General features: G+C 44.3%; 1 pseudogene; it reads left to right on the forward strand.

Moving 5' to 3' along the window:
• Positions 1 to 11109: 11109 nt before the first annotated feature.
• Positions 11110 to 13562, forward strand: LOC143410494 (eukaryotic translation initiation factor 3 subunit E pseudogene; annotated as a pseudogene).
• The last annotated feature ends 1709 nt before the right edge of the window (positions 13563 to 15271 follow it).

Consider the following 15271-nt stretch of genomic DNA (forward strand, 5'->3'; position numbering starts at 1 on the left):
TTTCCCACCAGTGGTGGCTCAGGATTGCCCAGGGCGGTTTTGCTGGAATAATTGTCCCTGATTCAACCTTGGCTGGGATCCAGCCTTATCCAGTTGCAGGATATATTCAGCATTATACAAATGATGTGGTAGAAGAACCCTAGGATCTCAGAATATTCTGAATTTATTTTATAGACTAGGTTATAGGCTCAGAGATGGGGCTGTAATTTGCCTTAAATAACATAGCAGGTAGGGAAGGGCCAGTGTCAGAATTTTACTAACACATCAACAGATAGGCGAAAATCACTTTCTTCTACTAGATTATTTGATCTCCCAGCAGCCCAGGAGACAGCCAGAAGACACAACTGCCAAACAGACTCAGCCTGTTCTGGGTCAGCTGCAGATCACAGTACAACCAGGCTCTAGTTCTTAGTCTTGAGGGGACAGCAGAATCCATTTATTGGTTACATCTGCAGAGTGATGCTGACCCTGGATTTGTCCTGGTCCAATCACTGAACCAGGGAGGTGTGAAGAACTCACACCCAATAGAACTGGTACAGAAGGGACTAGGTATTGTAGCCTACTGTCGGCATGATCTATGAGGGAAGAAAAGACCACTGGCAGTTCCTCAAAGGATTAAACAGAGTTACTGTAATAGTCAACTTTTCATTGTTGGGACCAAAATACCTGGCAAGATCAATTTAGAGGAGGAAAAGTTTGTTTGGGGTCCATGGTTTCAGAGGTTCAATCCATGGTTGGCTGGCTGTATTGCTCTGGGCTGGAGGTGAGGCAGAACATTCTAGAAGGGAAATTTGACAGGAGAGCTGTTCAGCTCCTGGAAGTCAGAAAGCAGAGGGAAAGAGGGAAGTGTGAGAAGAAAAATAACTCTCTCAAGAAGCTACAGACAAAATATAATCCCTAGGGGCACGGCTCTAGCAACCACCTCCTACAGCCACACCCCATCTTAATTAATTAATAATTAATCAAATTATTAATCCATCCTCTGGCTCAATCCACTGATTAGGTTAAAATTTTCATAATCTAATTATTTTGCCTCTGAACATTCCTGCATTGCTAATTGAGCTTTTCAGGGGACATGTCATATCAAACCGTAACACTTACCATATGGTTCACCAGTGTCACTCCTAGTCACATACTCAAGTGAAACTTATGTTCATGCAAAATCTCGTACATGAATGTTCATAGCAGCATTGTTCTCAATAGGGAAAAAGTAGAAACAACTCAAATGTCCATCAACTGATGAATGGATAAATAAAATGTGGTATGTTCTTTTAATGGGATATTATTCAGATATAAAAGGGAAGGAAATTCTGTTACATGCTATCACATGGATGAATCTTGAAAAAGTTATGCTAAAAAGCACTCACAAGAGAACATATATTGCATGACTCCATTTGTATGAAATGTCAAGAATTGGCAAATTCATGGAGACAAAAAGTAATTAATGGGGCTGGGGCTTGGGCTCAGTGGCAGAGCGCTTGCCTTGCACATGTGAGGCACTGGGTTCAATCCTCAGCACCATATTAAAATGAATAAACAAAGATATTGTGTCCATCTATAACTAAACAAACTTTTTAAAAAAGTAATTAATGATTGCCTGGGGCTGGTAATATTGGGAGAAAATGGGAAATGGCTGCTAGTGGATACAAGGTAGGGATTTGGGGCCTGGTCTGTGAAGGACTAACCCCCTTCACTTAGGCCCTGTGAATGGTTTGATAAAATAAGGGAACTTTCTGCTACTTGGAAAAGGTGCCTCTTCCTTGGGGCAGGTTAGTCTGTTAGTCTGTTTGCGTTGCCATAAAAGAATATCTGAGTTGGGTGTGGTGGTTTATGCCTATAATCCCAGCTACTTGTGAGGCTGAAGAAGTAGGATCCCAAGTTTGAGGCCAGCCTGGGTAATTTAGTGAGACTCAGTCTCAAAAATAAAATTAAGGCCTGGGGTTGTGGCTCAGGGATACAACACTTGTCTCACATGTGTGAGGCACCAGGTTTGATTCTCAGCACCACATATAAATAAATGGATAAAATTAAAAAAAAAAATTAAACAAAACCAAACAAAATAAAAAGGGTTGGGGATATCATGATACAACAATTGCCTAGCCTGCATGATATCCTGGGGTGGATCCCCAGTACTGGAAAAAAATCTGAGACTGGTAGAGAGTGCGCTTAGGATATGTGAAGTCCTGAGTAGTATTCAATCCCCAACATGAGAGAAAGGAGAGAGAGAGAGAGAGAGAGAGAGAGAGAGAGAGAAAGAGAGAGAGAGAGAAGGAGGAGGAGGACGAGGACGAGGAGGAGGAGGAAAGAAAAGGAAAAAGAAAAGAAAAGGATAGTCAAGACTGGGTAATTTATGAAGAACAGAAATTTATTCTGTCACAGTTCTGGAGGCTGGGAATTCTAAGACCAAGGTGCTGACAGGTTTGGAGTCTGTAAGGATCTGGTTTGTGCTTCCAAGATGGCACCTTGATACTGCACCCTCAGGAGCTGGGGAGCACTGTTCTTCATGTGGCAGAAGGAAAGAGCAGAAACTTGAGAAAGCTCCTCTTTCAACCTGAATCTGTCCCAACCTGGGCCATGTCTCATCCTTGAGGGTTCCACACTTAGGACTTAATTACCTCTCAGGGCCCTAAGTCTTAATATTACCATATTGGGGATTAGGTGTGAGTAGCATATGAATTTTGAAGCAGACACAAACATTCACACCATGCACAACCACATTCCTGGCATCCCTGCCATAGTGGGTGCCACAAGCCCTCGAGAGTGTCAGGCCTACTTAGACCTCTGCTCATCCCACTCAGTGTGACAGTCCTGCTCCTCATTAGCCCAAGGCCATGCCAGCTAGTCTCTGTGCCTGGATGCTGGGGCCCAACATGAACCGTCTCCTCCTCATTTGTAGTCTGCGCCGTCCTAGTTGTTGGTCTTGATGTGGATGATGCGATGGGGAGTGTTATGTTGTGCAGGACTTAGAGGAGGGGGTGCAAGCTCTACGATTGGAAGGCAATTAGGACATATTAGGGGCTTGTTGGCTGGGGCTAACACTTATAGAGATACCCGCAAACCCTAAGATTGGAAGCCTTGACACCAATACCTCCTATGCCCTTCATATTCCCCACTGAGAGGACCCTAAGCACACTCCTCTCTTAACATCCTAACTTTCTTCAGCAACTCCTCCAGGTGGATCAGGAGGACCCATGTCCTCTCCATATGTTTTGACATCTTGCTTCTGTTCTGGTGTCTTCCCATCTACCCCCCACCCAGGCCAGAACAATTTTTCCAGGAGAGGAGAGCATCAAGATATCCTTTATACAGAAATACTTGTTAAATGCCTCCTGGGTGCCAGAGCTGGGTCAGCAGCTACAACAAGAGCCATCTCAGCTCTCTCCAAGCCCAGGATCTAAAGGGCCCTAGTGGGCATGCCTGGACTGATGCCACACATGCATAGGGTGCTAGTTGAGTGTTGGTACCTTGATAGGTCCTCCCACAGGAGCTGAAGATAAGGTTGAAGTAAGGAGGAGGAGAAAAAGTGAACTAAGGGTGAGATGTGGAGGTCCGGACTGAAGGTAGAGTTGAAGGGCTGTGATTGATGGGCATTCTGGAAGGTGAACAGTACATACAAAGAAAGACTCAGAGAAAGGATGGAGCGTGGGATATTGGAGGAAGCTAAAAATCTATTCTGATTGAGTTAAGGGAGGTGGTTGTAAGAGGTGGGACTTAGACATCAGTCACCACCAGGACCCCATTCCAAGCAGAAGGTTCCTCCCTCCTGTGAACTGTCTTTGGGGTCTGTAGAAAATGGTGTCTGGTTCAGGGGTTTCTAGGATTGCTGCAGAAGCTTCATCCCTTTAGATGGGGTTAGCTCCATTGGTCCAGGTAAGAGCAGAAAATGGGTGAGGGCTGAGCCTTGAGCTGCATGCTTCTCATGATGCCTAGATGCCAAGGATAAGGAAGGATTCTAGCAGGGGAGGGGTGCAGGACTCAAGTCCAAGAGAAGAGTTGGTCTCTTATGAGAACAGAAGCCCAGAAATCCAGGTCTATGTGGGCCATTAGCAAAGATCAGAGTTAGCTAGGCCTAAGTTGGTAATCCTGGACTCTGGGAGGATGTTCAGAAGGAAGAGAGAATGTGAAATGAAGGCCATTTCATTTCATTCTGTCCCTCACAGAGAGGGCAGCTGGGGCCTGGAGAACAGCAACTTCTTCAGAGTGCACAGATCTGCTCACCCCAGCCACACAGTGCACAGGCATTGCCACAGTGGCCCAGCAGGTGGATCACTGAGCCCTGTGCCTCAGCACTTCTGAGGCTCCCCTCACAGCTTCCCCAGGGCCGTCTTCTCCTGGACCATCACTATCAGGACTGCAGGGTGGACCCACATGGATCTCAAGTTGGGCATCACTGGGAGGTCAAGCTCAGGGTGAAGCTTGTTCACGTCTAGACAAGGGCTTCCTGTGAGTATACACTGGATATGTCTGGAGATGAGGGAATGCCACTTGGCCCATTGAGGGGACATTTCTGTGTGGGAAAGGAGTAGACAGTCAACTAACGGATGGGAACACCTACACCCTACTTTCTCATGGGCCCCACGTTGGTGGCCCACCTGGAAATAGAGTAATAACAACCCTGCGCACCACAGTGACCTCCTAGAGGTATTGGCAAACCCAAGGGAGCCCAAGGGACTGAGAGGGTATGGGGCAGTCACCAATGAAAGGTCAATGACTGACTTTTGGTGTTCTGATCACTGTGATGCCCTCCTCTCTATTCTCTATTCTCCGTCTCATCCATTTGAAAGCAGATTCTGTCCCCTAGGTCAGATCCAAATTGCCCTGGTTCCTTTGGTAGTTAATAAACAACCACTCCAGGCCCTCAACAACATGACCCTCTTGGAGGAGCTGGCATGGGCTCTTGTGGCCTGAGGGCTAACAGACCACCTACTCCTTGGCTGGCTTGGCAGTCACAAGAAGCACATGAGCAGGGCCCTACCTCTTGGGTCCTCAGGCAGTGAGCCACCAAGTGCTGCTTTGGCTTCCCATTACAGTAGTTGACCCAAGGCTGCGACACGCTGCTGTTGGGGAAGAATGTGAATCCAAACACATCCAACAAGCCTGGATGGAATGAGGGAAAATGAAGAGCCACTTCAGGGGGCCACTGGGAGAGAATCTTCCTACCCAAGGTAGGAACCCTGCCAAATTAAATGACTGGCAGACCGAGTGTTTCCATAGGATCACCCAAAGAATCCCACACCTGGAGCACCTGGTTATGAGGCTGGGAGCATCAAGTGAAGCAAGTGGGTAGCGTGCAGAGCAGTCATCCCCACACACGGTGGATGATCCTCATCCTTTATTCCTGCCTCCTCTGTAAGCCCAGAGCAAGCAGAAAGCCCCTGTAGCTCCCAGCTTGACATCTTGGTTATAATAACTATCTTGCCCACCAGGTAACCTTGGCATGCATTCCAAACCCTACAGGATAAGCAAAGTGCTTAAGACAGTCAGCCAAGAATTTTGTGCCAGACACTGATGCCCACACTGTTTCTTCACTGATGTTACACATGCCCACTGGTCTAATTTAGCATGCAAACCCATTTCTCCTGCCTTGGGGTTGTGGGGGTCTTCCTGTCTTGCTGCTCCCTCCAACATGTTTCTCATAAGTCCCTAATAAACTGCACTGTGTGCAATCCTGGATCTCTGCCTTTCTTTAGTCTCATGGCACCTTCCACCTTTGGCAGCTGATTCTCATAAACCAGGGCCAGGCTTTTCTAAAACAGGTTCCATGAAGGATGAGGGGCAGCCCAGGGCACCAAATCCCAGTTTTAGCCTCATTTGTCTGGTCCTGTTTCCCTCGGGGCTGACCCATCCGGTGGAAATCACCTTTCAGGAACATTTTCTTTCTTTCTTTCTTTTTTTTTTTTTCCCAAGTCTTAGGTCAGGAACATTTTCTGGGCTGAAAGGCATTGGCCTCAGCAGGCCACCTGGTACCTAGAATTCTACCTTTAAATCAGCCAACTTCACAGGCCCTCTGGTGCTTTAATTCCCTCCCTACCTACTAGCCCTCCTTGGCTGTCAATGAGTTTGACCACATCTCCCAACCAAACCTGTCTCATTTCCCATCCCAACTTTCCCAAGGGTGGATGTGGGCAGAGGGAAAGTCCTTGCAGACCAGGAGTTCCCGAGTCTGCCTTGGTGAGGAGATGGACACCGAGAAGGAAAGGGACAGGTCAGAATCACAGGTCAGAGTCATGCATTAGATATGGGACTCCTGCCCTTCTGTCCAGAGCTCATTTACTCTCCCTGAGGGTAGTCACTTCAGGGTCCCCTCTTGGACTAGAGTCTGGGCAGGAAGCAAGGTGAGTCCCTGTTACCTTAGAACGTCAGCTAGTGAGGGTCTATACAGGTGCCACCATGGTGTCAAACAGTCACCCAGCATGCTGGGGAGGAGGAGAAGGGTCTTTGGAGAGTGGGATGGGGGAATCCAGGCTGAGCTGCTCAGGGTCAGTGGGCCATACCCTGGAGGACACTATCTTCTGGGTGACCAATGAGGGCTATGCTCTGCACCAACAATGATAGATTTTCGTCCTGTGAGGAATGAATATTCCTCAGACCAGAACCCAACCACTACTCCCAGAAGTTGTTCAAAATATACACTCTCTTGCTAGAGATTCTCTACAAAATCCACCCAAGGGGCCGAGGGTGGATTTTGTAGAGAATGGGCTCAGTAAACCTCCACTCCATCCGTGCAGCCCACAGCCCAGGCTCTGCAACTTCCTCTCCATTAGGTGAGGCACAAGTGGCAGGTAGAGCAAGGGAGAATGCCAGGGGTGCTTTAGGGTGCTCTGCTAAAATAATCACTGCTGGTGTCCCACTGACCTTGGAAGAGCAGGCCTGAAAGCAGCTTCCTGGGGGTCCCAGAGATGATGGGAGGATGCAATTCTCCAGGGTAGGCCCTAGGGGATGGTTTGATTTGGCACATCACATTTCATGTTGACAATCTCCCTTCCCTCTTCTATCTTGCAGCCTTCCTGGTATATGTGGCAGGGACTGCTCTGCTCCTTGAGTGTGTGAACCAAAGCTCTGAGGCCCAGCACCTCACCTGGCCTTCCCTTGTCCTTCATGTTTGGCATCCTCTATCAACTCACATATTTAGGCTTTGTATTCTGAGGCAGGAATCCAGATATTGCTAAGATCTGGCTGCTCAGCTGGGCTGAGGTGCCAGAAGAGCCGGATCAGAAACAAAAAGTGGGCAACTTGTCATCAAGGATTAGAGCTTGGGAGGCCTCTTTCTTGCTGAATGTAGTCATGATAACAGCTTCCAATTATCGACTGCATACTGTAGGCATGGCACAGTAAGTTATGCGCATCATTTCATTTCATCCTTCTGTGAGGAATGTGCTCTGATGATATCCATCTTACAGATGCTGGGCTGGGGATGTGGCTCAAGTGGTAGCGCGCTCGCCTGGCACGTGTGCGGCCCGGGTTCGATTCTCAGCACCACGTACAAACAAAGATGTTGTGTCCGCCAATAACTAAAAAATAAAATATTAAAAAAAAAAAAAACAAAACATCTTACAGATGCTGCTAGTGGAAATTAAATCCTGGACCATGATCAGAAAGGGAAGAGCAAGGATTGGAATCCAGGCCCCCTGACTTGAGATGCCTCTCAGTTGCTTTCCTGTCCTTGCAGACATTTTTGTTGGTAGAGCCTTGATGGCCAATGTTTCTGACCTCTCTGATCACCTCAAGACAAACCTCTGCAAAAGAATCCCAACTGGGTGGTTAGCCCAGTGGAGGCAGTCCACGTTCAAGAGTGGTTGGGTGAATTCTGGTTCAGTCTGTAAAGTCAGACAGCAGTGACCAAAAGGAGGCAAATTTTAAAAGGCTGCTGAGGGCTGAGGTGGTGGTTCAGGGGTAGAGTGCTCGCCTAGCACATGCAAGGCCCTGGGTTCGATCCTCAGCACCACATAAAAATAAAATAAAGATACTGAGTCCAACTACAACTAAAAAATAAATATTAAAAAAAAAAAAAAAAGGCTGCTGAACTGAAACTTAGTTACTGAGATTTTGTTCCCAGGTGAGACCCTCATGGGTCCAAGGAGAAACGCAGGGGCTGAATGGAATTGGAATTTTTATTGGGCTTAGAGCTGGAGGGGAGGGCTTGGGACAGGAAATGGGATTTTTAGAGTCCCTTGTCCTACTGGGGTTGGTGGTAGTGGAGGGGGCGGGGAGTTGGCTAAGACACAGGATTGGCCAAGAGACCCTGATGATTGACAGGCGGTTCTGTCAGTGCCTGATTGGCGGTTTTGGGCGCTGGCGGGTTGCTTGGTGCTTTGTTCCTCAGCCATCTCCACCTAACAAATAGCTACATCCCCATCCCTTTTTATTTTTTTATTTTGAGACAGGGTCTTGCTAACTTGCAAAGGGCCTCACTAAGTTGCTGAGGCTGACCTTGAACTTGTGATTCTCCTGCCTCAGCCTTCCAAGTTGCTTGGCATGTGCCACCATGGCTGGCTGGCAGTTATGTTTTGTATATGATTGATGGGCTTAGGAGGGCACTGTTTCATTCTCCCTGTGCCATGCCCCCTGGTCTGCAGGTAACTGAGGCTGAAGCTGACCTTCAGTTTTCTAGACTGAGAAATATGGAAAGGAGGATGGAGAACTTATGAACTGTAAAGCCCTGTGCAGATGTTAGTGTTAGTTCAGCATTGTCATTCCTGCCAAATTGTGTAAAAGCTTTTTATAGTCTTAAGATTGTTTGGCTGCAACTGGCCTCAGCCCTGGGAACTTTTATTTCTCTAAATAAAATACATCATGCCCAGTTTAATGCTCTCTGTATTCTTTATATTTGTGTTAGTTGAATAAAATTCAATGGCGTACTAGTACAAGAATCACAAAGAAATTGGAGCCAAGCTTGCATCTATGTTTAACTCAGAAACTGTCTCACCTTGATGGTATCACCTGGCTAGATGTGAAGCATTAAGTGATGTGTGGATTTCAAATGTTATGGAGAATCAGTGTCCTTGAAAACTGCTTATTTTGTTACGTTTGGAACATAGGTAAATAAAATTAGACATAAGTAAATAAAATTAAATTTAATTTTAATTCAGACTGATTTATTTTCTGCTGATCATTATTGTTTTGAAGAGGATTCTGTAAGATTGAGCAGTCTGTTGTTCAGTCTGCACCACTCACGGGTGGTGATCAGTTGACAGCAGAACAAAGCTCACAAGAGCATCTATTGGTGGAGGCTGCCGACTACTCTTAGGGATTGGGGTGGGTTTTGTGTATTTGTTTGGTTTTGTTTTCTGATGCTAGGTATGGAGCGGAAGACATTACTCATGAGCTCTACCACTGAGCTCCAGCTCCAGATCCTGTTAGGAATTACTGACCCATCCCAGGATGAAGCTTCTGAAAATGAATTCCTGTGCTGCCTGCTCAAGCCCCTGCTTAGTACCCGAAAGCCTCTTTGTCCCAGAGACAAACTAGGGCAGGGAGATGCTTGCTGGAGCCCTAAGCAAGGAGGTTTGATCTGCAGGTGGACTCAGGGAATTTGGACCTTCACTTTCATCTACACAGATAATGTTTCCGATGTGTTGGGGTATTCAAGGTGGCAAATTTCTTGTGGAAGGAAGACTTGACATTCATTTACTATCATTTTTTTTTTAATTTTTAAAATCTGATTTTAATATTATTTACTTATTTTTGGTCCGAGGGATTGAACCCAGAGCCTCACACATGCTGTTGTACACGCAACTGAGTTTTACCCACAAGCCTATTTTTAAAGTTAAATTAAAATCTTAACTGACACATAAAAAACATGAAAAAGCATACATATTAGTGGGCTAACAGAATGTTTCTGCACCCGTATACATGGGATGATGTTGACATCAGGTTAAATATATCCATCTCCTCAAATATTTGTCATTTCTATGTAGTGAAAACTTTTCAAATCTTTAAAAAATCCTTTCTTATAACTTTTTGAAGTATACAGGACATTATTGCTATTTATAGTGACCCCACTGAGCAAGAGCACACTGGAACTTCTTGCTTTTAACTGTGGCATAGTTTTCATTGTTCAGTCTTTTCCCGTCCCTCTCCTGCCTACTCTCTCCTGCCTTTCACTGTCCTACTTTCAACTTCTGTGAGATCGCTTTTGCAGATTCCACTTGGGATATCAGGTGGGACTTATATTTCTTGCCCATATTTCACTTAACATAATGATCTCCAGTTCCATCCATGTTGTAAATGACAGGATTTCATTCTTTTTATGGTTGCATAGTATTCCACTGTTCATGTGTGCCACATGTTCTTTATTCATTCATATCCAGGCAGGAGAAATTTTCTCTTACACAGGGGAGGGTTAACCATTTGTTCTAGTCAGGGCTTCAACTTATGTAGGGCAATTTGCTTCACTCAGTCTATCAGTTCAAATACACACACACACACACACACACACACACACTTTTTTTTTTTTTTAATGGTGCTGGGATTGAACCCAGGGATGCTCACATGCTAGGCAAATACTCTAGACTCAATCCCCCAATTTAAATACTAATCTCATCCTGAACATCCTCCAAGAAATACTTAGAATAATGTCTGCTCCAATCTGGGTACACTGTGGCCCAGCCAAGTTAACACATGAAATTGACCATCCCAGTGATACATGCTATAATGGGTATAAAACTTGAAAATTTTATGCTAAGAGAAAGAAAACCACACATATCATAAAGGACCACCTGTATGTGATTCCATTTATATGAAATATTCAAAGCAAGCAAATATATAGGGCAGAAAGGTTAGTGGCTGCCTAGGGTTGAGGGGATGGTAGGATTTTGAAGTGATGATTGGCAAGTGGCCAGAGTTTCTTTTTGGGGTGAAAATTGTTCTAAATTTGACATGGTTCTATGGTTTGTCTCCCAGAGGACATGCAGGTGTTCAAAACCCGAAGTCATATGTCAGTGGTATTAAGAGAGTAGAAATTTAATTCAACGATGGCATTTAGAGGTGGGGCCTGTGTAACGTGATTAAGATTCAGTAAGGTCATTACAGTGGAGTCCCTGTGAACACAGACTTGCCCTTTCTTTCACAAGATATAGTGTCTGATTGACTAATCACATCACACACTTTTTGGATGGGCATCTTCTTTACACTTCTTGGGTTTCTCTTTGATAGGGAGATATAAAACAAAAAAGAATTATTATAAGGGAAATTGCATCTTCTTAGTTGGGCTAACAAGGTAGACTTTGCTATGGATGGGTACATAAAACCTTTGTTCTTTCTTTCTTTCTTTTTTTTTTTCCCCAGTACTGGCATTGAACCCAGGTATCTGTGCATGCTAGGAAAGCATTCATTCACAGAGCCACATTCCCAGCCAAAAACCTTTATTCTGATGATATTCCTTATAAGAGAGAGAGAGAGAGAGAGAGAGAGAGAGAGAGAGAAGCACCACAGTTGTTGCACAGCTGAATAGCTTCAGGCGCAAACAGAATCAATTGTGAAGATGTTTGACAGTCCAGAAACTGCAAGGCAAATGCAGTCAGCCAGGGATGGTCAGATACTATTGGACTACCCGCCAGACAAGCATGGATTTAGGCAGGAAGATTTAGATACAATCTGCTGGTATGCAGAATTCCAATATGAATGTGGACATTACCCAGGAGCAGCAGAATATCTTTTCTTTATTATAGAGCTTTGGAACCAACGACAGATAGAAATGCTTTGAATTTTCTCTGGGGAAAAGTGGCTTCTGAATTCTCTCTCTCTTTTTTTTTTTTTTACATTTTTTTTCTTTTATCTTTTTTATTAGTTATTCAAAACATTACAAAGCTCTTGACATATCATATTTCATACATTTGATTCAAGCAGATTATGAACTCCCATTTTTACCCCGTATACAGATTGCAGATTCACATTGGTTCCACATCCACTTTTTTACATACTGCCATACTAGTGTCTGTTGTATTCTGCTGCCCTTCTGATATGGACTAACTGGGCGGTAACTGTAGGCAGGTAGAGTGTAGCTGAAGAAAGTGGGTCGTTGGCAACGTGCATTTGGGGTTTGTATGTTGTATCTGGTGGGTGGAGAGGCTGTGCTTCCTGGTGCCGTGTTCCTGGTTGTTCTCTTCCACACGCTTCTACCATGATGTTCTGCCTCACCTCAGGCCCCAAGGAACGGAGTTGGCCATCTATGGACTGAAACCTCTGTAACCATGAACCCCCAAATAAACGTTTCCTCCATTGATTGTTCTTGTCAGGTCTTTTGATTATAGCAGTGAAAAAGCTAGAACTAGAACAGCCCTCATCTTCAGAATAGGGATAATAATAACCAAATAATAATGTGAATTCCTTGAAACCTCTCCTTAAGATAGTTATAAAAATTCGGTGAGTTAGGACTTTTTAGGTCATTGGGACTAGTGCCTGGTCCATAGTTAAGCTTGGTGAGTAATTTTCCAACTATGATTTGGGTCCTCCAGGAGCAGGGACCATGGATATACTTTTATTTGTCTGTCCTGTGGCATGGAGCTATCAACATGATACATGCTCAAAAAATATTTACCCCAGAATCAAGCAAGCAAGCTCACACAAAGAGACCTGTGTCCCAATAAACACATCTGCTTAAACAGATGCCAGCCCTTTGCCCTCGCCCTTCCTCATGGGTATGTTCACTGTGATAATGTCTGACCTTCCGCCTTGGCTCCCTGCAGTACAGACACTCAGAGGACTTCTCTACTCTCTGGCAGACAGACAGCAGGGGCCGTGGAAGCAGGGCTGAATTCTTAATGCAGAATTGGAATGCAACCATGAAAGACACTTACATATTTAAAAGAGAAATGACATAGATAATTATTCTGTGAGTTCTCCACTCCAGTCTCTTCAGCAGTGACCATGGCTCATTTATGGTCTCTTGTTTTCTTCAACCACTCCAAAAATTGTGATAATATGATTGATTTCTTCCTTTACCAGCCACAGTATCTTAAGGCAGCTCAGGCAGTGTGTTCACATGTTTTCTGACTCCTGTGGTCATAATGAACAAAGATGTTTGACAATGCTGGAAATGCTCAAGAATCTAGTAAAAGTTATGCAGTCAGAGTCTCACACATCCAAAGACCCAATTACAGAATTTGTTGAATGCCTGTATGTTAACTTTGACTTTGATAGGGCTCAGAAGATGCTGAGGGGATGTGCATCAGTGCTGTGGATGACCCGGCGGCTTGTCATGAGAATTTCATTGAAAATGCCCCATCTCTTCCATATTTGAGACTTTTGGTTGTATCCACCAATGTATCAGTATTAATATGTTGGTAGATTAAACTGAACACGACTCCAGAAGAGGCTGAGAAGTGGATTGTGAATTTGATTAGAAATGAAAGACTGGATCCAAGATTTATTCTAAATGAGGCTGTGTGATTATGAGTAACAGTGCAGTCTCACTTTATTGGCAAGTAATTGAAAAGACCCAAAGCCTTTCTTTTAGAAGCCATATGTTGGTCATGAATATTGAAAAGAAACTTATTCAGAATAGTAGGTCAGAGGCTCCTAACTGGACAACCCTAGATTCTGGGTCTACTAAAAAACAGTAAAGAATAGATGAAAAAAAGAAAAATGAAATAATAAAGTCATTATGTAAAGGGTGACCTACATTTAAAAGCAATTAACATATTCTGTATAAATTCGGAGCATTTGAATAAAATTGGCCCTGATCCATGAAGAAGAAGAAGAAGGAGAAGGAGAAGGAGAAGGAGAAGGAGAAGGAGAAGGAGAAGGAGAAGGAGAAGGAGAAGGAGAAGGAGAAGAAGAAGAAGAAGAAGAAGAAGAAGAAGAAGAAGAAGAAGAAGAAGAAGAAGAAGAAGAAGAAGAAGAAGAAGAAGAAGAGGAGGAAGAAGAGGGACAGAAACCAAACTGGGTGCAATGGTACATGCCTGTAATCCTAGTGGCTTGGGAGGCTGAGACAGGGGATCTCAAATTCAAAGTCAGCCTCAGCAAAGTTGAGGCACTGAGTAACTCAGTGAGACCCTGTCTCTAAATAAAATACAAAATAGGACAGGGGATGTGACTCAGTGGTCAAGTGTCCCTGAATTCAGTGTACCCCCACCCACAAAAGAGAATCAGAAACCAGACACATGAACATGCTCCCACCATGATGCATTACAGCCAAGAGGAAGTCTTGGTAAGAATCTGTGAGCTGTGTATGCAGTGGTGCATATCTGTAATCCCAGAAATTTTGGAGTTTGAGGCAGGAGTATTACAAATTTGAGGTCAGCCTTGGCAACTTAGTGAGATCCTGTGTCAAAAAAATTAAAAAGGGGCTGGGGATGTGGCTCAAGTGGTAGCATGCTCGCCTGGCCCGGGTTTGATCCTTGTACCACATACAAACAAAGATGTTGTGTCCGCCGAAAACTAAAAAATAAATATTAAAATTCTCTCTCTCTCTCTCTTAAAAAAAAAAAAAAAAGAGTTGAACACCAGCCTGGGTGTTCAGTCTCAACATAAACATTTAAAAAATAAATAAAAAAATAAAAAAGGACTGGGGTTGTAGCTCACTGGCCAACCACCCCTGGGTTCAATCCCCAAATTTAAAACAACAACAACCAAAAAAGAAGCTGTGTCATGCTGTCTGGTCAGCTTCCCATAAGACAAAAATAAACTCTTTTCTTTATAAAGTGGTCTGCTTCAGGTATTTCATTAAAATATTGAAAAATAGACTAACAGGTGTCATGATGGTTATGCAACTCTGGATTTACTAAAAGTCACTGAATTGTACTCTTTAAATGGAAGAATTGTGTGGTACATGAATTATATCTCAAGAAAGCTCTTAAAAATAGTAATTACTCATTTTAGCCAAGTAAGAGGTATATTTGGTGTTTTACAGATGATAACATGGTAATTGATTTTGTCTGTCCTTAGACAAAATTATGAAGTGGTCTTGTTTATCATGGCCCCAGAGTAACCTAAAAGGAGAAGAAAATGACCTGACTGTGTCAGACCTGTTAGTGACAACCTCGAGGTCTAGCTGGGAATGTCAAATCACTTGTCAGGGGCTGCTTTTTTTTTTTCCTCCTTCTTTCTTTCTCAGCTGACACTTAGGAATGTCTCAGCTGATGTTCCCTTGGGAACACATAGGAATGTGAGTAAACACACTTGGAAAGTCCACGCTCTGGTCCCAGCCTCCTGCTGGTGTGAGCCTGGCCCCTGTGGCTGGGGACTTGGGAGTTGGTGGGGATCAAGGGTGTACTGGGAGAGCCCACATGCTATCTACATGGTAGGGATTTTCTGCGCTGCTTTTGTTGGT

This window comes from Callospermophilus lateralis, chromosome 11, assembly GCF_048772815.1.
Source record: "Callospermophilus lateralis isolate mCalLat2 chromosome 11, mCalLat2.hap1, whole genome shotgun sequence".
In the NCBI taxonomy this organism is placed as follows: domain Eukaryota; kingdom Metazoa; phylum Chordata; class Mammalia; order Rodentia; family Sciuridae; genus Callospermophilus; species Callospermophilus lateralis.